Raw genomic sequence first — 23,362 nt, forward strand, 5'->3', positions numbered from 1 at the left:
CTCCACCTCCAAATCGATCCCACTCCAGAGTACAGGCCTCGGTGTAACCTTTATTCCTTCGACGATAAACGCGAATCCGACCATCACCCCTGGTGAGACAAAACCGTGACTCGTCAGTGAAGAGCTCTTTTTGCCAGTCCTATCTGGTCCAGCGACGGTGGGTTTGTGCTCATAGGCGACGTTGTTGCCGGTGATGTCTGGTGAGGACCTGCCTTGCAACAGGCCTACAAGCCCTCAGTCCAGCCTCTCTCAGCCAATTGCGGACAGTCTGAGCACTGATGGAGGGATTGTGCGTTCCTGGTGTAACTCGGGCAGTTGTTGCCATCCTGTACCTGTCCCACAGGTGTGATGTTTGGATGCACCGATCCTGTGCAGGTGTTGTTACACGTGGTGTGCCACTGCGAGGACGATCAGCTGTCTGTCCTGTCTCCCTTTAGCGCTGTCTTAGGCATCTCACAGTACGGACATTGCAATTTATTGCCCTGGCCACATCTGCAGTCCTCATGCCTCCTTACAGCATCCCTAAGGCACGTTCACGCAGATGAGCAGGAACCCTAGGCATCTTTCTTTTGCTGTTTTTGAGTCAGTAGAAAGGCCTCTTTAATGACCGTTCCACAGGGGAATGTTCATTAATTGTTTATGCTTCATTGAACAAGCATGGGAAACAGTGTTTAAACCCTTCACAATGAAGATCTGTGGAGTTATTTGGATTTTTACGAATTATCTTTGAAAGACAGGGTCCTGAAAAAGGGATGTTAATTTTTTTGTTGCTGAGTTTATTTCCATGGCTGTTTCTGATTAGACATGCACAGCTGGAGTGTTCTATGACTGATTAGTTGAGATCTATAAACCCACAAACAGGCTTCTAAGTGTAAATGTGTTAATCCTTGATTATGATTTTGATTAATGTATGCTCGCATTGTTAGTTTTGATTTAATGGGATCATTCAATATCTTAACATCAAGTTGCACAAATTGTTATTTAGCTGAAGAGTAGAGGACAGTAGATATACCATTACTACAGTGAGTGAAAAAGTATTTGATCCTCTGCTGATTTTGTACATTTGCCCACTGACAAAGAAATTATCAGTCTATAATTTTAATGGTAGTTTTATTTGAACAGTGAACAGTGAACAACAAAAAAATCCAGAAAAACGCATGTCAAAAATGTTCTAAACCGATTCGCATTTTAATGAGGGAAATAAGTATTTCACCCCTCTGCAAAACATGACTTAGTACTTGTTGTTTTTCTGTCTCTCACTGTTCAAATAAACCTACCATTAAAATTATAGACAGATCATTTATTTTTCAGTGGGAAAACTTACAAAATCAGCAGGGGATCAAATACTTTTTTCCCTCACTGTATATACGCCTTTCCATGAAACACATGGTTACACTTGTTTTATTTCAGGGGGTGTGGTGGGGGAATTGACATTTTATGTTAGCAACCACACAGCTGTTATTTTCAATGCAGGAACTGAAATTCCATTCACCTTCATGTTGACCCATCACCCAGATTCCAAATGTATAGTACCTGTGTTCTGCATGTTGTCTGTCTTTCTATAGTCCTTATATGAACTTGTGTCCTAGATTATCTTCTCTATATCACTGTTAATTTACCTGTTGCCTCTTTTAATTTAAAAATCTATTTTGTGATGTGACCAAATGCTATCAAGTTGGTGCTGTCTAGGGTTATTGGGACATCCCTAACCTAATGCCTAACCTTAACCATTACCCTTACCCTTACCCCGACCTTAACCCTAACATGGTCAATTGGTAACATACACCATACATGCACTTGTCCACAAATCAATGTACACCCCAAGTTAATTGTAGATGTGGTAAGAAATACCTCGTGTCTACTGAATTCAACTGGAATTTTCTTACTTTTAAAAGATAAGTGTCATGAGTGGAATGCCTGCTGGAGCAAACATTGACCATTACTTAAAACTTTGTTATACACACATGTTCAACCCTTGCTCAGCTAATCAAATAGATTTTCCCATGATGTTGCAACTGTGGCGTGACATGAAGATACTCTCCTACATTCTGCCCAATTTCAGTCACTGTATCCTGGAAATATATTCTGCCCAATTTCAGTCACTGTATCCTGGAAATGGATTCTGCCAATTTTCAGTCACTGTAACCTGGAAATGGATTCTGCCCAATTTCAGTCACTGTATCCTGGAAATGGATTCTGCCAATTTTCAGTCACTGTATCCTGGAAATGGATTCTGCCCAATTTCGTTCACTGTATCCTGGAAATGTATTAAACTCTTACCTATTAGTTTTGTAGGACCAACTGTTCAGACGCTAGACGTTTTCGTGAGAATACCGATTTTTGGGACGTCTCATGGTCTGACAAACCCTGTTGTAGCTCGGCCACCTTCCACCGCAGATGCGGAAGGCCACCATTGGTGGATGTGGTGGATTGAGACGCAGCCCATGCAAGATAACAGATATCTCTTAAACAGACAGATTTTGATGGGGCTTTTTCTATTATGCTAATTAGATTTCAGAGGGGGTATGACTCTAGGGGTTTTTAACATGACTATGTTCAACTCATTCAGGTATTTTAAAATAACTTTCTGTCTGTCAAATCCAATACTATCTGAGTCCTTTTTACCAGGACAACAAATATAACAAATATGTTTTTCTCTCCATTTTGGACTTTAGCATGTCCTTAAAAATGACTGGTTTCTTGTCTTACAGTAGATAGGATACGACACAATTTATCTTGCCAGTACACAATATCCAATGGATTTTATGACTTATTGATGCCTTTAGGCGTCAACTTTAAGCAGATGAAATTATAACTAAGAACTCCCCTGAATTTATAGAGTAATATACGTATATCCCTTGTCATCCCTTTGGCTAATTTACAGGCCATATGGAAAATATATTTTCTGAAGAAGTTTGGGCCATAGTTGTTGGTGGTAGTTTAGAGTCTGGAATCTTATGACAGAGCAAGCTTGGTTGCTGCCTATGGCAGGGGAGAGTGTGATAATCCAGTAATTGCTCAATTTGGTTTCCTTACAAGCAGTTTCAGTATTACATAGCTGAGGATAGCGCACTCATGGAAAATCTGAGTCAGTCAGGAAACAACAATGCCAACTTTTCCCAATGGTCATCCTCTTACTGTTTTTTGCTGGCAAAATCAACTAGATAATCATCATTTATGTGTATACAGTGGGGCAAAAAAGTATTTAGTCAGCCACCAATTGTGCAAGTTCTCCCACTTAAAAAGATGAGAGAGGCCTGCAATTTTCATCATAGGTACACTTCAACTATGACAGACAAAATGTGCTAAAAAAATCCATGAAAATCACATTGTAGGATTTTTTAATGAATTTATTTGCAAATTATGGTGGAAAATAAGTATTTGGTCAATAACAAAAGTTTGTCATTGCAAGTATTGAGAGAGGTCAAACGTTTTCTGTAAGTCTTCACAAGATTTTCACACACTTGCTGGTATTTTGGCCCATTCCTCCATGCAGATCTCCTCTAGAGCAGTGATGTTTTGGGGCTGTTGCTGGGCAACACGGACTTTCAACTCCCTCCAAAGATTTTCTATGGGGTTGAGAGCTGGAGACTGGCTAGGCCACTCCAGGACCTTGGAATGCTTCTTACGAAGCCACTCCTTCGTTGCCCGGGCGGTATGTTTGGGATCCTTGTCATGCTGAAAGACCCAGCCATGTTTAATTTCAAATGCCCTTGCTGATGGTAGGCTTTGTTACTTTGGTCCCAGCTCTCTGCAGGTCATTCACTAGGTCCCCCCGTGTGGTTCTGGGATTTTTGCTCACCGTTCTTGTGATCATTTTGACCCCACGGGGTGAGATCTTGCGTGGAGCACCAGATCGAGGGAGATTATCAGTGGTCTTGTATGTCTTCCATTTCCTAATAATTGCTCCCACAGTTGATTTCTTCAAACCAAGCTGCTTACCTATTGCAGATTCAGTCTTCCCAGCCTGGTGCAGGTCTACAATTTTGTTTCTGGTGTCCTTTGACAGCTCTTTGGTCTTGGCCATAGTGGAGTTTGGAGTGTGACTGTTTAAGGTTGTGGACAGGTGTATTTTATTCTTATAACAAGTTCAAACAGGTGCCATTAATACAGGTAACGAGTGGAGGACAGAGGAACCTCTTAAAGAAGAAGTTAGAGGTCTGTGAGAGCCAGAAATCTTGCTTGTTTATAGGTGACCAAATACTTATTTTCCACCATAATTTTCAAATAAATTCATAAAAAATCCTACAATGTGATTTTCTGGATTTTGTTTTCTCATTTTGTCTGTCATAGTTGAAGTGTACCTATGATGACAATTACAGGCCTCTCATCTTTTTAAGTGGGAGAACTTGCACAATTGGTGGCTGACTAAATACTTTTTTGCTCCACTATATATCGTCTGTAAATTGCAATTAGGAGGAAATCAAAGTGTTACGTAAATGCATTTAAAAAAAGAGACATCACGCCTGCTATTTACATAGGCTTTACACTGCTGAAACAACTTTTTATTTTGTTTAACTAAGCAAGTCCGTTAATAACAAATTCTTATTTATAAAGACGGCCTACCCTTGCCAAACCCTCCCCAACCCGAACAACGCTGGACAAATTGTGCGTCACTCTATGGGACTCCTGATCACGGCCAGTTGTGATACAGCCCAGGATCGAACCAGGGTCTGTAGTGATGCCTCTAGCACTGAGATGTAGTTCAATAACATACTGTGCCAACCTGTGGGGTTAGAGAGTGTGTGTCCCCCGTGTAGCAATGGCAAGCCCCCATACAACCTTCACCCACACTAAGCTTTATCTCCTTTAGATAGCCTATATCTGTCTTCTGCAGCTTGTATAGACAATAAGGGACTTACATAACAGAACAAGGTTTCACATTCCATTCCTGAGGGTGCATATTTGTGTTCTAGTCCAGCACTGATTCAACTAATGAAATTGGCTTGGTGAAACAAACATGCAACCTCCTACAGGATTGTAATTTGAGCTAGTTTGCTACAGCATGACAATAATCCTGCAGCAACAGGAAATGTGAATTACTATGTGGATTTTAATTAACGGAAATGTTTTGTTGGGGTAGATGCATTTTTCCTTATGGGTAAATCAAGTCTGACATTTTAATTGTTAATTACAAAGTGTAAATTACAAACTTTAGAAGTCTTTTAAACCATGAATATTTGGCATGACAGGCCCCCTTGCTCTGACAGATGTATGTAGGAGTCTACCATGTCTCAGGGCAAGCAGACCCTCCTCACAGATGTAGGATCTTAATTTGATCACACTTTTTTTTTGCTGAGAATTTGCAAACAAGTTTGTATCGCAAATTCTCAGCAAAAAAAAAAGTGATCAAATTAAGATCCTACATCTGTGAGGAGGGTCTGCTTGCCCTGAGACATGGTAGACTCCTACAGACATCTGTCAGAGCAAGGGGGCCTGTCATGCCAAATAATGTCCCCATTCAAATAGTGTCCCCCACTGCGTCAGAACTCATTGAATCCCATTGTGACGTAGAGGGGGACACTATTTGGCATGACAGGCCCCCAGGAATGGAAAAATAAATAGAGAGGTCAATGATGATGTTATTATGACTAGTAATTGTTGTAATTTAGCCTCTCAGTGAACAGTAGTGTGGAAGCTAACTATGTTATCATGGCTCACTGAAAGGTAATCAGTCAGAAAGTGACCTCCGCTAAATGTCTAACAGTAACCCCAGGACTCTTCATCTCCTGGGAGTTCTCTATTCTGCTGTGGCCATCAACCGGGGGTCAGCTTCTGACCTGGAGGAAAACCCACAACACTCATCCTGGCGCCATTCTCTGGCATCCTCCACTCCACCACAGAGTTCAATGAACTAAGGATCTGGGAGAGAAATATTATGTTAGTATTTTTGCACTCAAAACATTTCAATCTGAGCATAGATATAAGAATAAACAGACATGGACTTTTATCTATGGCTCAAAATGAAAATGTGAAACGGAACTAATCTAAATGCTTGGCAGAAGGAACACTGGAAATAAAAAAACATGGGAAACTAGTCCGTGGTCTTCATTGACACCTAGCCTACATTAATTGCATTACTCAACTGGCACACATAACAGTGATTAAACATGGAAGGGACATTTTAAAATGAGAGATGGGAAACTGTAGAAGTTAGTAGCTGAAATGATTGATCACTTATGCCATTCTCTCATGGATCTTGAAGGTCTCTGCCAGTGTCTGTTGTTGTTACATTGTGTCAATGTCATGTTGTGCTCCTCAGTTTTACCCCTGGACCCATACCAAGGGAGGGTCAACACTAACCTAGAATTGGAGCAATAAAAACAGTCTCCTCTTCCTCCTCAGGATGTTGACACAACAGGTCATCCCAAGGGATTTTTTTATATGTTTTATTAATTATCTCAATATTAATCAGTGCTTGTTTTCTTCAGCCCCACTGCCTGTCCTTTTGTTGTACAACTAATGAACCATGCAGTTTTCCCATATGATGGATGTTGGGGTGGTGCTGGAGATTATGAATATGAAGTTGAAAAATTGTGACATTTTCCTTTAACTTATCTCTGGCTCGGTTTCTCTGGTAAATCACAGAGAAGGAGCGCTATCTGTGCGCTCACTCTGGGATCCCCTTTCCCACTTTTAGCATTCTCCTTGCAGTCTATTTCCGCAGTAAAAACCCTGTTATAAAATAGTGGCTATGTCAGAGTTTCGACTTCACAGCAGTCGGTGACGGCAAACTGAATGATCTACAAATCACCTTTCATCCTAAATAACTGCTCATTATTATTTGTAGATCAGTCAGTCCGCTCAATCATTGATCAGCAACTGCTCTCAAACACGGCTGATGTTTCTCTTGAAGATACATTCTGCTGATTCATCAAAGTAAAGATATTTTCAATGTTCATGACAGAGCAGGGAAGCCATTACAAAACTTTGGTCAGATATGTGTGTGGTTAGTCAAGCACTGTTCCCTCTGTCACGCTCTTGTAAAATGGAACAATATTTTATTCAGTGACCAGATTTATCTTAACCCTACCCTTAGAGGCTTTACTGGTCAGTAAGTAGTGCTTTGTACAATCTGAGAAATACAGTAACTGTAATGCAATAGTGGTCTCTACTGTTAGGCCATATGGTTGCAGCCAGGTCAATAGGAGAAATTGTGAGACGTGTTGACATGATGCGAGAAGGCATTGAAGATGACCCTCCCACTTTGCGAAGCATAGACTTGGTTAATTCTTACTCTGCGAAACCTAGACTTGGTTAATTCTTTATAGATTATAGTTCAGTTTAAATTTTTTTAACATATCCTAGCAGACTGCAATTTTATTCCCAGTTAATGAGTTTTTGTAACTAGCACTGAACAATAAAATAGTAACTGCTGTCTGGAAAACATAACATCTGTAGTAGCTGTTTCTGTTTGTAATTAAAAAAAACTGCTGGTCAGCAGAAAGGAACAGCTGCAAGTACAAGAAGGATGCTCATAAAAAAATCTGTTTCTCATTTTACTGGCTTCCGCTATACACACACACAATGCTGTCCAGGCATTGTAGGAGTGGTAAATATTAAGGTGACTTTCCCCATCACACATCTTTGCATTCTCAAGTGGGAAGTATTGCAATTGCTTTTATCCAAAACACTCCTGCCCTCCATGCGCTTTCCACACACACATGCATCACTTACCTCATTACATTACCTCACATTGGGGACATTCCTGTGAATGTATTGTGTAAATGGTGGTTTCTACAGTGTTATATTGTATATCTGTATTGATGTTAATCTGATGATGTTTTTGTTCTGAGCCAACACACCAAGATAAATTCCTAGTATTGTTTGTTGCATGGCTGTAATGTTTCCTGATTCTGATTCAATGTCCTATTACAGTCACCTCAAAATGGCTTGCAATAGAGCAGACATCCTATGAATGCTTTGAAGTTAACACAATTGAATCACATAGAATAAAAACATCATGCAAAAGTAATTCATAGCAACAAAACCTTACTGTTCAGTGTATTATTTTTGATTATGAAGGCATGATCGTTCTAAATAGATAATGCTATTGAGCAGAACATATTAAACGTCACTGACATCCTTTTCATGGCAAATCAAGGCAATATCCTTTCCTATGCAGGCTTTCCAATGTGTTCTGATTTAAAATTGGTATTTGACCAGATAACTATATTCTTCATAATTATTTTCATACAGTTATCACAAGCTAACTTAATTCCAAAACATTCCACTATGCAATAAATAGCTTGAAGGCAAACATGAACACATCTTTGCTCAAATAAATACAGTATATTTTACACTTCAGAGACTACATTTATGAATTAGAGCAGTAGTGAAACTTTTGCCATTTTTATCAAATGTAGAAAGAAGATCTGTTGGCAAAACAATAACTTATTTCTCATTACTTACTGACTTTATTGTCCCCATGGGGAATTTTTTTTGCAGTGTCATGTACACGTTTAAAGTGTACATGACACTGCAACAAAATTTCCCATTGACAAATGGCACTAGTCTAGGCCAACTACAACATGACAAATGTTTTGCTCAATCATGACTCAATAATTTTGGCCACAAACGTATTTTTAGATATTGTGATAAATATGCAAAGTTAGTTTTAATTTTCGAAACATATTAAAACGTATTTATATTCTGGCTATAACATCATAATACATCAGTCACTTCCACTGAGGTATAAAATACTTTCCACGGTTTCTGTCCCTTACTACTTCTATTGGGCACACATCCCCTTGCACCGATTGGTTGATTCGCCTGTCTATCATTGACTCATAAACCTGTTGAAGAGTGGGAAAGCGCAAGGGGTGGCATGTTTTTCCTTCCTAACTTTATTACCAAGAATGCTCGGAGAAATTATAGTGAAAGTTAAAAGAAAGCCTTAGGAAGTCTGAAAGGTAAGACAAACACATTTCAATGATACATTATTGCATGCACTACATATTCCTCGAACGATAGCCTATCAAATGGGCTCAAGATTTGCGTAAAAGCAAAGGGAACAGGTAAAGTTGCCGCTCTATCAACTGTATGGACCATGCCTTGATTGATTTATATCTATTTTCCTTTTTACGTAGACCTACATAACATATTGTGTGCGCTTCTTATTTAGTGCATTGAAAATAGTGCTCAGATAGTTGTGAATGTTACCGACCCGTACGAAGCCCATCGTATCGTAGGCATATATTTGTTCCGTAACCAACTGTATTCTGGAAAGTCTGTAGCGAACCATCTGCCATAGTTTAAAACATCAACTGTACGGTTATATTTGTGTATAACCAATCAAGTAACGTTATATACGAATAAATTGTTCATAAATTTGTGGATTTATTTAGTTTACTTTTCAGAGACAGCGCATGAAAAGCCACAATTAATATCCTATGTGTGCATAAAGACAGTATCGTCGGGTCCACAAAGAGCCCCATTTGAACAAAACTGGGCTAGTCCAAGAACATCTGTTTGAATTTAATTCAAATTAATTAAACATTTTTAGAGTGATTTTAGTCTTGAGAAGAGAGAGAAATTGACACACCCCATGCAAGATAACTGTTAAAGTAGTACTTCATCGATGTATAGGCTACTGAACGCATAGAATGGCGTTATAAAGGTGTTACATGAGGCTGGATGTCTGTTGATTAGTGACATTAGATTTAGACAAGTACATTTAAGATTATAATCCACCCAGGAAGCCAAAAAAACTTTTTTTACCCCAAGCAAAAAATATTTGGAGTTGTAGCTAAACAAAGTCGTCATCATCAAACAAACAGTAAGACATGACATGGTATGAAAATACTCCATTGTCAGTGAAATGCCCCCCCCTCTCTGCACATCCCCCATTAGGGCTACAATCTGTGGTGCTGTCTCTGTGGAGGACAAGAAAGTCGTGTCTTGCTTCATAATAACACACATAATCACATTGTGATATGGGGATTACTAAATTAATCACAGCTTCGTGGAATTGGCTTGTTGTGATCACAATTGATTCTCCTATTGGGGGGTGAGTTGTGCCCCAGACATGGCTTGTCCAGACTGTAATTCATCCACTTGACTGCTAACCATCCCCATGTTGTCTGTCATGTGATTCTATGCTATAAACTGTCTTATTGCCAGCTCGAATTCATTAAATCATTGTTTTGTAACTTCCATATGCATCCTGAATTCACATGTTGTGAACCATCTGGCTTCCTTTGAAATGTAGATGTTAATCGTAAGATGACAAAATGTTGCGCATCTACAAGAACATACTGGTTCATGATGTACATTCCTAAATCTGTTTGTTTATATTTTAATGGAACATAAACCATTGATGCAGGCTAGATCAGTTCTACAACAATATACAGATAAACATAATTAAACCTTTCACTGGTTATGTGGGAAGAAATGATCTAAGCTAAGGTTGGATGTCAAACAGAATGAATCATATTTGAGCAGCAAATATCTGTCCAAACAAGAGGCCTCTATTGTACATAGGATAATTGCATTGACTTGTTGTGCCCTTAGACAGTAGCCTCCATAGTTAAAAAATAAGTGGCAAACAGTTTTATGTTAAGTTTTAGAGTGTGATTATTTATGTTTAAGCATGAATTCACTGCCTCCGCATTTTTCCACCATCAATGCAATGCTTTTCAAACTGTTATTGAAAGCAATATTTCCTCCTGAGATCTATTTGAACAACCCCAAAGTTTTAGTAAAACGTTCCACCTTTCTTGTTGTAAGTAAGTATCCATATGAAACGGCTTCATAACAATGTGAACATCCTCCTATCCAAGAAAATATTAATGGTAAAAAGTTGGCAGTTGGCACATTTGTATTAATTCAGTTAGATGTTTAACCAAAACGCAAAGTGGGAAAAAAAACAAAAAAGTGGGTTTAAAGGCTTTAATAGGAAATGAAATTGCCCTTCTCAGATTGACAGTAGCTAAAGCACTTGCTCATGCCTGTTGTCAACCCCTTCGAGGAGCAGTGACTGATGTCTTGTTCTGCTATATATGTCTTGAGATTCATTGTAGCAAATCACAACAATTACGCGTGTTGGACGGTAACATGTTAAGCTTTCAACAACATTGATGAGCTCACAGGGGGGATATGGTCGGGTTCCTGCAACTGTACACTTGAGTATGACTTACAGTGTCTGTCTTCAAAAATAGAACCACCATAAATGTAGTGACGGGTGTTGTGGGGGCAGTGAAACTGTCTGATGCTGAGGACGTTCTCAGCGTCTAACAAAACAAGAAAATATATATTATATTCTGTAATATATAGGTCTATATTCCAAAATATTGATGCCATCATAGTAAATGTACTATGTTTCATTTTCTTCTCTGCCTGTTCCCTTTACCTTTCATTCACCTTGAATATCCAATCTGCAGAGAGTTTTGTTCATTGTTTGATTGAGTTAGATTATTGACTTATTCATTCAAGGCCACTTGAGGTTTGACCGTTCCCTGAACACTAGTTGTACAATCATCTCCTTTGATCAAGGCCTTCAGTGGATTTTATGTCTGCATCCCCATGGTTAAGTTGGCTCCATCTGCCATAGAGAGGTCTTTCTATTGCATCTCCATCAATGAATCAATCAAATGTATTTATAAAGTCCTTTTTACATCAGCCGATGTCACAAAGTGCTGTACAGAAACCCAGCCTAAAACCCCAAACAGCAAGCAATGCAGGTGTAGAAGAACGGTGAAAGGCCAGAACCCTAGGAAGAAACCTAGAGAGGAACCAGGCTCTGAGGGGTGGCCAGTCCTCTTCTGGCTATGCAGGGTGGAGATTATAACAGAACATGGCCAAGATGTTCAAATTTTCATAGATGACCTGCAGGGTCAGATAATAATAATCACAGTGGTTGTAGAGGGTGCAACAGGTCAGCGCCTCAGGAGTAAATGTCAGTTGGGTTTTCAAAGCCGATTATTCAGCGTTAGAGACAGCATTTGTGGTAGAGAGAGGGTCCAAAACAGCAGGTCCGGGACAAGGTAGCGCGTCCAGTGACAGGTCAGGGTTCCATAGCCGCAGGTAGAACAGTTGAAACTGGAGCAGCAGCATGACCAGGTGGACTGGGGACAGCAATGAGTCATCAGGCCAGGTAGTCCTGAGGCATGGTCCTAGGGCTCAGGTCCTCTGAGAGAAAGAGAGAGAGGAAAAAAAGAGAGAATTAGAGGGAGCATACTTAAATTCACACAGGACACCGGATGAGACAGGATAAATACTCCAGTTTTAACAGACTGACCCTAGTCCCCGACACAAACTATTGCAGCATAAATACTGGATGCTGAGACAGGAGCGGTCGGGAGACACTGTGGCCCTGTCCGACGATGCCCCCGGACAGGGCCAAACAGGCAGGATATAACCCACCCACTTTGCCAAAGCATAGCCCCCACACCGCTAGAGTGATATCATTCACTACAGCAGCCATATTGTTTATTGTTGATGATGCAAATGGCTCCAATATTCCGCGAAGAAGGCCTCTACTTGGCTGTTTCTGACATTGGAGGAGTTATCATTCAAATAAAATAAAATATTATTGGTCACAAACACATACAGTTGAAGTCGGAAGTTTGCATACACGTTAGCCAAATACATTTAAACTCAGTATTTCACAATTCCTGACATTTAATCCTATTAAAAATTCCCTGTCTTAGGTCAATTGGGATCACCACTTTATTTTAAGGATGTGAAATGTCAGAATAATAGTAGAGAGAATGATTTACGTAAACTTCTGACCCACTGGAATTGTGATGAAGGGAATAAGTGAAATAATCTGTCTGTAAACAATTGTTGGAAAAATTACTTGTGTCATTCACAAAGTAGATTTCCTAACCGACTTGCTATAGTTTTTTAACAAGAAATTTGTGGAGTGGTTGAAAAATGAGTTTTAATGACTCAACCTAAGTGTATGTAAACTTCCGACTTCAACTGTATTTAGCAGATGTTATTGCGCGTGTAGCGAAATGCTTCTTTTCCTAGCTTCAACAGTGTAGTAAAATCTAACAATTCACAACAATACACACACATCTCAAAGGAAAATAATGGAATTAAGAAGGTGCAGGGTTGTGTAACCGATGGTAGGCGGCTAGTGATGGCTATTTAATAGTCTGATGGCCTTGAGATAGAAGCTGTTTATCAGTCTCTTGGTCCCAGCTTTGATGCACATGTACTGACCTCGCCTTCTGGATGATAGTGGGGTGAACAGGCCGTGGCTCGGGTGGTTGATGTCCTTGATTATCTTTTTTTTCTTCCTGTGACATCAGGTGCTGTATGTGTCCTGGAGGGCAGGCAGTGTGCCCCCGGTGATGCATTGGGCAGACCGCACAACCCTCTGGAAAGCCCTGCGGTTGCGGGTGGTGGCGTTGTCTTCACCACACTGTTTGTGTGGGTGGACCATTTCAGACTGTCAGTGGCGTGTATGCCTTCTCCACTGCGGTCCCGTCAATGTGGATAGGGGCGTGCTGTCTATGCTTTTTCCTGAAGTTCACGATCATCTCCTACGTTTTGTTGACGTTGAGGGTGAGGTTATTTTCCTGGCACACTCTGCCAGTCCCCTCACCTCCTCCCTGTGGGCTGTCTCATCATTGTTAGTAATCAGGCCTACTATGGTTGTGTCGTCTGCAAAGTTGATGATTGAGTTGGAGGTGTGTGTGGCCACGCAGTCATGGGTGAACAGGGAGTACAGGAGGGGGCTGAGCACACTTCCCTGTGGGGCCCCTGTGTTGAGGATCAGTGAAGTTGATGTGTTGTTTCCTACCTTCACAACCTGGGGGTGGCCCATCAGGAAGTCCAGGATCCAGTTGCACAGGGCAGGGTTCAGATCCAGGGCCCCGATCTTGATGATGAGCTTGCAGGGTACTATGGTTAATGAACAGTATTCTTACATAGGTATTCCTCTTGTCCAGATGGGATAGGGCAGTGTGCAGTGCAATGGCGATTGCATCGTCTGTGGATCTATTGGGGCGGTAAGCAAATTGAAGTGGGTCTAGGGTGTCAGGTAAGGCAGAGGTGATATGATCCTTAACTAGCTTCTCAAAGCACTTCATGATGACAGAAGTGAGTGCTACGGGGCCGGGTCGATGTCACTGTGTTATCCTCAAAGCTGGCGAAGAAGGTGTTTAGCTTGTCCGGGAGCAAGACGTCGTCGTCCGCGACGTGACTGGTTTTGCCACATACAGTTGAAGTCAGAAGTTTACATACACCTTAGCCAAATACATTTAAACTCAGTATTTCACAATTCCTGACATTTAATCCTATTAAAAATTCCCTGTTTTAGGTCAGTTCGGATCACCACTTTATTTTAAGGATGTGAAATGTCAGAATAATAGTATACAGAATTATTTCTTTCAGCTTTTATTTCTTTCATCACATTCCCAGTGGGTCAGAAGTGTACATACATTAAAAATCCTACAATGTGATTTTCTGGATTTTTTTTCTCATTTTGTCTGTCATAGTTGAAGTGTACCTATGATGAAAATTACAGGCCTCTCTCATCTTTATAAGTGGGAGAACTTGCACAATTCGTGGCTGACTAAATACTTTTTTGCCCCACTGTACACTCAATTAGTATTTGGTAGCATTGCCTTTAAATTGTTTAACTTGGGTCAAACGTTTCGGTTAGCCTTCCACAAGCTTCCCACAATAAGTTGGGTGAATTTGGGCACATTCCTCCTGACAGAGCTGGTGTAACTGAGTCAGGTTTGTAGGCCTCTTTGCTCGCACATGCTTTTTCAGTTCTGCTCACACATTTTCTATAGGATTGACGTCAGGGCTTTGTGATGGCCATTCCAATACCTGGTCTTTGTTGTCCTTAAGCCATTTTGCATGACTTTGGAAGTATGCTTGGGGTCATTGTCCATTTGGAAGACCCATTTGCGACTAAGCTTTAACTTCCTGCCTGATGTCTTGAGATGTTGCTTTAATATATCCACATAATTAACCTAAGTGTATGTAAACTTCCGACAACTGGACATCTTGTGTCTGAGCCGTTGAATTGCGACTCCACTTTGTCTCTGTACTGACTGTACTGTTTGATTGCCTTACAGAAGGAATAACTACACTGTTTGTATTCAACCATATTCCCAGTCACCTTGCCATGGTTAAATGCGGTGGTCAGCACTTTCAGTTTAGCGCAAATGCTGCCATCTGTCCACGGTTTCTGATTTAGATATGTTTTAATAGTCACAGTGGGAACAAGATCAACATCCCCTATACACTTCCTGATGAACTCAGTCACCGTGTCCGTGTATACATCAAAGTTATTCTCTGAGGCTACCCGGTACATATCCCAGTCTGCGTGATCAAAACAATCTTGATGAATGGATTATGATTATTCAAACCAGCGTTGAATAGACCTTAGCACGGGTATTTCCTGTTTGAGTTTCTGCCTATAGGAAGGGAGGTGCAAAATGGATTCGTGATCTGATTTGCCGAAGGGAGGGCGGGGGAGGTCCTTGTAGGCATCCCGGAAGAGAGAATAGCAGTGGCCAAGTGTTTTCCCAGGGCGAGTACTACAGTCAATGTGTTGATAGAACTTCGGTAGCGTTTTCCTCAAATTTGCTTTGTTAAAATCCCCAGCTACAATAAATGCGGCCTTATTTGGCCAACTTGGAGAAATGACTAGTTGTCCTAGAGAGAAGATTTTATTGATATGAGTAGGAGCATACTAGAGGTCGACCGATTATGATTTTTCAACGCCGATACCGATACCGATTATTGGAGGACCAAAAAAGCTGATACCGATTAATCGGCTGATTTAAAAAATATATATTTGTAATAATGACAATTACAACAATACTGAATGAACACTTATTTTAACTTAATATAATACATCAATAAAAATCTATTTAGCCTCAAATAAATAATGAAACATGTTCAATTTGGTTTAAATAATGCAAAAACAAAGTGTTGGAGAAGAAAGTAAAAGTGCAATATGTGCCATGTAAAAAAGCTACCTTTTAAGTTCCTTGCTCAAAACATGAGAACATATGAAAGCTGGTGGTTCCTTTTAACATGAGACTTCAGTATTCCAAGGTAAGCGGTTTTAGGTTGTAGTTATAGTATTTATAGGACTATTTCTCTCTCTACCATTTGTATTTCATATACCTTTGACTATTGGATGTTCTTATAGGCACTTTAGTATTGCCAGTGTAACAGTATAGCTTCCGTCCCTCTCCTGGCCTCGAACCAGGAACACATCGACAACAGCCACCCTCGAAGCAGCGTTACCCATGCAGAGCAAGGGGAACAATTACTCCAAGTCTCAGAGCGAGTGACGTTTGAAATGCTATTAGCGCGCACCCCGCTAACTAGCTAGCCATTTCACATTGGTTACACCAACACACCACACACTATAGTATTGCCAGCCTAATAAACATAAACAGCGCAATGCTTGAAGCATTGTGAAGAGCTGCTGTCAAACACACAATAGTGCTGTTTGAATGAATGCTTATGAGCCTGCTGCTGCCTACCACCGCTCAGTCAGACTACTCTATCAAATCATAGACTTAATTATAACATAACACAGAAATACGAGCCTTTGGTCATTAATATGGTAGAATCTGGAAACTATCATTTCGAAAACAAAATGTTTATTATTTCAGTGAAATACGGAACTGTTCGGTATTTTATCTAACGGGTGGCATCCATAAGTCTAAATATTGCTGTTACATTGCACAACCTTCATTGTTATAATTACGTAAAATTCGGGCAAATTAGTTCGCAATGAGCCAGGCTGCCCAAACTGTTGCATTTACCCTGACTCTGCCTGCAATGAATGCAAGAGAAGTGACACAATTTCACCTGGTTAATATTGCCTGATAACCTGGATTTATTTTAGCTAAATATGCAGGTTTAAAAATATATACTTCTGTGTATTGATTTTAAGAAAGGCATGGGTGTTTATGGTTAGGTACAGTCGTGCAACAATTGTGCTTTTTTCACAAATGCGCTTTTGTTAAATCATCCCCCTGTGTTGCATCAATTATATGCAACCCAGGACACGCTAGATAAACTAGTAATATAATCAACCATGTGTTTTTTAATTTGATCTTTATTTAACTAGGCAAGTCAGTTAAGAACAAATTCTTATTTTCAATGACGGCCTAGGAACAGTGGGTTAACTGCCTGTTCAGGGGCAGAACGACAGATTTGTACCTTGTCAGCTCGGCAGTTTGAACTTGCAACCTTCCGGTTACTAGTCCAACGCTCTAACCACTAGGCTAGTTAACTAGTGATTATGATTGATTGATTGATTGTTTTTTATGATACGTTTAATGATAGCTAGCAACTTACCTTGGCTTCTTACTGCATTTGCTTAATAGGCAGGCTCCTCGTGGAGTGCAATGAGAGGCAGGTGGTTAGAGCGTTGGACTAGTTAACTGTAAGGTTGCAAGATTGAATCCCGGAGCTGACAAGGTAAAAATCTGTCGTTCTTCCCCTGAACAAGGCAGTTAACCCACTGTTCCTAGGCCATCATTGAACATAAGAATGTGTTCTTAACTGACTTGCCTAGTTAAATAAAGGTGTAAAAAAACATAGGCCAAATCGGTGTCCAAAAATACCGGCCCTAATTAATCGGCCATTCCTATTAATCGGTCGACCTCTCAAGCATACTGCTTAATGTGCTTTCATTGCATTGAAACATTATTAAATTGAATCTATCTTGGATATTAGATTGAGTCCCTTCTACATGATATACAGTGTGTGAGAATAAATTAGCTAAAAATACCCATGTAAACTCTAACAAGGTCTGGGGGAGAGAGCCTATTTACTAATTGAATCTAGTGCCTTAAGATGCTGTTTATTCCCGCTTGAAGTGCAATCAGCTGCTTCTAACAATTTCCCCAAGGCCACTTTTTGAAACACTTACAGGGATAATTTGGGATTGTGCCTGGATATATTTTAAGGCTCCTGAGTGGCGCAGGGGTCTAAGGCACTGCACCTCAGTTCTAGAGGTGTCACTACAGACCCTGGTTCGATCCTGGGCTGTATCACAACCTGTGATCGGGAGTCCCAATTCGCCCAGTGTCATCTGGGTTAGGGGAGGGTTTGGCCGGGGTAGGCTGTCATTGTAAAATAACAATTTGTTTTTAATCGACTTGCCTAGTTAAATATACAGTAAATATACAGTATGATTCTCAGCTTTACTTTGAGGTGAGCAGAGCTTACGCATTGTCGTTTTTGTTAAGTCTTGGATCTGGAGAAGGTTTTCCCACAAATCAGCTGTCCCTATCCTCCTCTATAAACTTGAAGTAAAGATGTTGGTGAATAAGTGTAATTTGCACCAGTAAAGGAAATAACTGACTAATAAACAGGTTTTGGAGTGTGGTTTTAGACAACTGCGGCTAGCTGACATCTGGTCTTTTTACTGGAGGTATGAAAATAAAACATCTGGAGGCTTCATTTGCTACTGTTGTGAAGAAGGCAAATGGTTCAGTCTCAAAATGGTTCAGTCTCTATGCTGCATGCAGCCCCTAGGCTTGCCAAATGGGTCAATAAGATCATGTTTCCAGAGACCTAGACATTAGGCTATGTTTTTATTGCATAATTTATTGGACCATTCCAAGTCCAGTCAAGTCATTTTCTCAGTTTTCTTAGTTGACAATATAACATTTTGAAAATAAACCATTTGAAAAAGTTAAGTAGTTAATTCAATCTCAGTACAGTAACTTGGGTTGAAGTTGAACAGTAAGATGTTGCAGAACCATGGCACTCATTTATTTTAATTTGATCCACTTTCTCCCCAGGGACATTACAGACAGTACATGTCAGAATGTCTTACCATTTCTGTTTTCAACTAAGGCCTGCCTATATGAGGACCCTTGCTGAGGAGCTAGACCTTCAGACCATTTTAGAAAGAGCTTGGGCAGGACATTGAGACCATTGTAAAATCTGCATGCAAATAGCTCCACTTTGAGTGTGGTGCTTGGAGCCAACATGGTGTCTGGGTGGGAAGACAAGGTCCTGTTAGACTGGGTTTTGTACTTGGCCTTCCTAACACCATTCAAAGCCACGGACTTCCCCAATGCCTGATTGAATTCACTTTGTGACATTTTGAACCCTTTGGGGAGGGAGAGTGAGGGGGAACGGGAATGGGAGATTGAACAAGGAACAAGGAGACCTCAGAAAACTTTTGCAAACAGCCTCACCACCGAAGTGGCATAATGCTTCATTGTGGGGCTTGAATGTGTGTGGGGGAGGGGGGGATGCATGTGATGTTTGATACCCAAGTTGATAGTTAAAAGATTAGGTTTTAGTCTAGAAGCGTATTTAAGGCTGTAAGGGCAAAACTTTGGACTGCAATGTGTTTGTGTATCTCGAAATCCCTCATTGACATCAACGCATGATTTACGAGACAGAATTACGGATACGGATGTGGCCCTAAATACCTGGGGAAACATCTGGTGGCAGGGGGTTATTTCTGTGAACTTCCCAGGCACTTCATGCTGTGTACACATTTGCATGTCTAATTTCTGCATTATGTGTCGTGATGGGATGCTTGGACGCCAGGAAAAGACCAGGAGCTGTAGTGGATTTGCGTTAGAGGTTGACCGATTAATCGGAATGGCCTATTAATTAGGGCCGATTTCAAGTTTTCATAACAATCAGAAATCGGTACTTTTGGGCGCCGATTTGCCAATTGTTATTTTTTATTTTTTTTATACCTTTAATTAACTAGGCAAGTCGGTTAAGAACACATTTATCACACACTTATTTTCAATGACGGCCGAAGAACGGTGGGTTAACTGCTTTGTTCAGGGGCAGAACGACAGATTTTCACCTTGTCAGCTCGGGGGATTCAATTTTGCAACCTTACAGTTAACTAGTCCAACGCAATAACGACCTGCCTCTCTCTTGTTGCACTCCACAAGGAGTGCCTGTTATGCGAATGCAGTAAGCCAAGGTAAGCTGCTAGCTAGCATTAAACTTATCTTATAAAAAACAATCAATCATAACCACTAGTTAACTACACATGGTTGATGATATTACTAGATATTATCTAGCGTGTCCTGCGTTGCATATAATCTGACTGAGCATACAAGTATCTAAGTATCTGACTGAGCGGTGGTAAGCAGAAGCAGGAGCGTAAACATTCATTCAAACAGCACTTTTGTGCGTTTTGCCAGCAGCTCTTCGTTGTGCGTCAAGCATTGCGCTGTTTATGACTTCAAGCCTATCAACTCCCGAGATGAGGCTGGTGTAACCGAAGTGAAATGGCTAGCTAGTTAGCCGGCGCTAATAGTGTTTCAAACATCACTCGCTCTGAGCCTTCTAGTAGTTGTTCCCCTTGCTCTGCATGGGTAACGCTGCTTCGATGGTGGCTGTTGTCGTTGTGTTGCTGGTTTGAGCCCAGGGAGGAGCGAGGAGAGGGACGGAAGCTATACTGTTACACTGGCAATACTAAAGTGCCTATAAGAACATCAAATTGTCAAAGGTATATGAAATACAAATGGTATAGAGTGAAATAGTCCTATAATTCCTATAATAACTACAACCTAAAACGTCTTACCTGGGAATATTGAAGACTCATGTTAAAAGGAACCACCAGCTTTCATATGTTCTCATGTTCTGAGCAAGGAACTGAAACGTTAGCTTTCTTACATAGCACATATTGCACTTTTACTTTCTTCTCCAACACTTTGTTTTTGCATTATTTAAACCAAATTGAACATGTTTCATTATTTACTTGAGGCTAAATTGATTTTATTGATGTATTATATTAAGTTAAAATAAGTGTTCATTCAGTATTGTTGTAATTGTCATTATTACAAATAAAAAAAATAGTTAGACATTGTTATGTAAATTACAGCTGAAAAGTAACAGTAGCCTGGCTTTGGCTCAGTGAGACACGGGTACTGGCCCATGTAGATGGAAACAGAAAAGTGAGCCTTTTTGGTAAAACAGGGGTTAATCCTGTATGGCAATACACAAGTAGTGTGTTTGTTCAGCTCCTCGTTTTTGCTTGTCTTCTTCCTGGATTTTTCTTCTGGTGTCACAGGAAGCAGCTTTTTGGCCTTAGCGATGGGTTTCCTGTCAGGATTGGAGCGGCCCTGAGTTCCTACTGCGAGACAATAGGAGGTTTCCCCTGTGGGCCGGGTGCTGTTCTCAGACCTGCTTCCCTTCAGGAAACTGCAGATTTATCCCAGCAGCTGAGCTGTACTGAGCTGAGCCACACTGACTCAAACAAGGATTAGAGTGAGACACTACCCTATGAGTGTGTGTCTCTTCTGAATGGGGCTTTTGTTATGTTCAGTAGTCTGATGGTAAAGATGAGCCTGTAGTTGTGGTGGGGTGGGCTGGAAGGATGAAGGAATAGCCTTGCCCAATAAGACCCGAATCTGGGTTAATAAGTGTGGGCTGAGCTGGAGTGACTATCGTCTATCTGTGGAGCTAGAAGCCTTGCTTTCTCTATTGTCAGCCGGGTTTGCTGTTGACCCTCTCCTTTGAGGGAAAAGGGAGGTGGTGGCCGGGATGAGGTCACTTTTCCAAAACATGGCTCCTGCCATGTAGCCAGTAGCCCTCGGCCAGAACACTTCCTGTTGAAAAGCAGCGCTGAAAAAGTATTCTTCAGTGTTAGAATTATGGTGAATGCCTGGGAAACAGCCACCTCAGTGATGACGGTAATGGTAGAGAGTCGTTATGTTAAACAGGATAACAAATCTTTATAGAAACCATCAACAGCTATGGGAAATATGTGCAATTGCTTAGTTTATAGTAGCTTGGCTTCAATTTGTAGAGTATTCCAGTGTGTCCAAATCCAATGACGACTTTACAAAGTTAAACCTTCTATTAGTTTTATATTGACTTACAGCCATAGGCATTTGTTTTTGTCATTTATGGGATCATATGACATGATCTACAAGATTGCAACAACAACATAGAACATTGTGTAACAGGCAGTTGCGCTTGCATGTGTCTGTGTGTGCGGTCACATCATGCGGGTGTATGTGTGTGTGACATGGCTGTGGCTGTGGCTCACTGCTGTTGATGAAACAAAGGGGGATACCTAGTCAGTTGTACAACTGAATGCCTTCAACTGAAATGTGTCTTCCACATTTAACCATGGGGGGCTGCATTAATCGACATCCACGTCCTCGGTGCCCGGGGAACAGTGGTTTAACTGCCTTGCTCAGGGGCAGAATGACAGATTTTTACCTTTACAGCTCGGGGATTTGATCCAGCAACCTTTCAGTTACTGGCCCAACACTCTAACCACTAGGCAGAGGGGTGTGGCTTCTCCCCCTGACTGTGTGTGTTGTAATTTGGTGCCTGTCATCAGGACCTGGAAAAACATCTTGAACGGGCCTGTTTGTGCTGAGTGGGAGCTGGTGACACTAAGTAAGGAGGAGTGAGGGAAGGAGTGGGTGGCATAGAGGCTCGGCTACATGTCTATTTTACACTCCTCTAATCTGAGGAGAGGGAGTGGGTGGGATGGAGGCTACGTGTCTATGTTACACTCTTCTGATCTGAGGAACAGGCATCTGGGGCAAATCTGAGACACTTGGAATTTGGTGGTTGCTAATACCTGACTAAGGGTTTCTTTGTGTTTATCTAAGTGTTGTCGATCCTGCCTCGTTACCCCTGGCTTTTTCACAAGGTTGGTTATGAGTTTGTGGCTGTGTAGATAACCTAATCCTTCCAACATGATGATATGTGCAACAGTGGCAATTGTTACTGAGTGGACTATCCTGGCTAAATAAAATAAATGAGTTGTTTGGAAGTTGAGATGATTTAGAGATTGGTTAATCTGCGCAGCACCTTGACTAATTTGACTGGATGTTGTGAAGAAGGCCTTGGAGTTATACCAGACTGGGAATTGAAATCCTGGCCCTAGTAAAGTTATAGGCTATAACTAAGGCCCAGAATGTTCCTTAGCCAGGAAAATGTTTTTGCTAGATGTCAAATAAAAGTGGTGACAGCAGGCATGTCTGAAGCTAACCAGAGTCCCCCAGACCAATCTCCACTTGAAGTCTCAGGCTAATGGCCAGTGTCAGTGGATGGCGTTCTCTTGTGATAAGCTTGGCTTGGTGAGATGAAGGGAAGGGGCTGTAGAGACTAGCCTCTGCAATCAGTTTTTGTGTTTTATTTTAATCCAATGCCTTGCTTTGTGGAATATTAATGTAGGCTACGCTGGGCTTTGCTGTCACAGTGTCAACATTTTGTGCATAGTTTCTCCTTGAATTACAACGAGAGATTACAGAAAATCCATGTATTTGGAGATGTTTTTTAATTTATCCTTCTATGTTATCATAACTACCATGTAGGTCTACATGTCCCAGCCTGGTCCATGCTAGCAAGTTGTGAGAGGGAAGTGTGGTGGAATGTGCCAGAGGCTATAGGGAAACAGAATCTGTGTGTTTGTGTG

General features: G+C 40.9%; 1 protein-coding gene across 2 annotated transcripts in view; it reads left to right on the forward strand.

Moving 5' to 3' along the window:
* The first annotated feature begins 8,764 nt into the window (after positions 1 to 8,764).
* Positions 8,765 to 23,362, forward strand: part of LOC110496290 (KN motif and ankyrin repeat domain-containing protein 2) — a 36,884-nt gene continuing 22,286 nt past the window's right edge. Inside the window, exon 1 of one of the 2 annotated variants that reach the window (XM_021572139.2) lies at positions 8,765 to 8,912. The gene's annotated coding sequence lies outside the window, so the exon portion shown is untranslated. Of the gene's footprint in view, positions 8,913 to 21,480; positions 21,618 to 23,362 lie in introns of those variants that run through there. The other variant, XM_021572213.2, reaches the window with a different exon arrangement.

Source organism: Oncorhynchus mykiss, chromosome 1 (assembly GCF_013265735.2).
Source record: "Oncorhynchus mykiss isolate Arlee chromosome 1, USDA_OmykA_1.1, whole genome shotgun sequence".
Taxonomy (NCBI): Eukaryota; Metazoa; Chordata; class Actinopteri; order Salmoniformes; family Salmonidae; genus Oncorhynchus; species Oncorhynchus mykiss.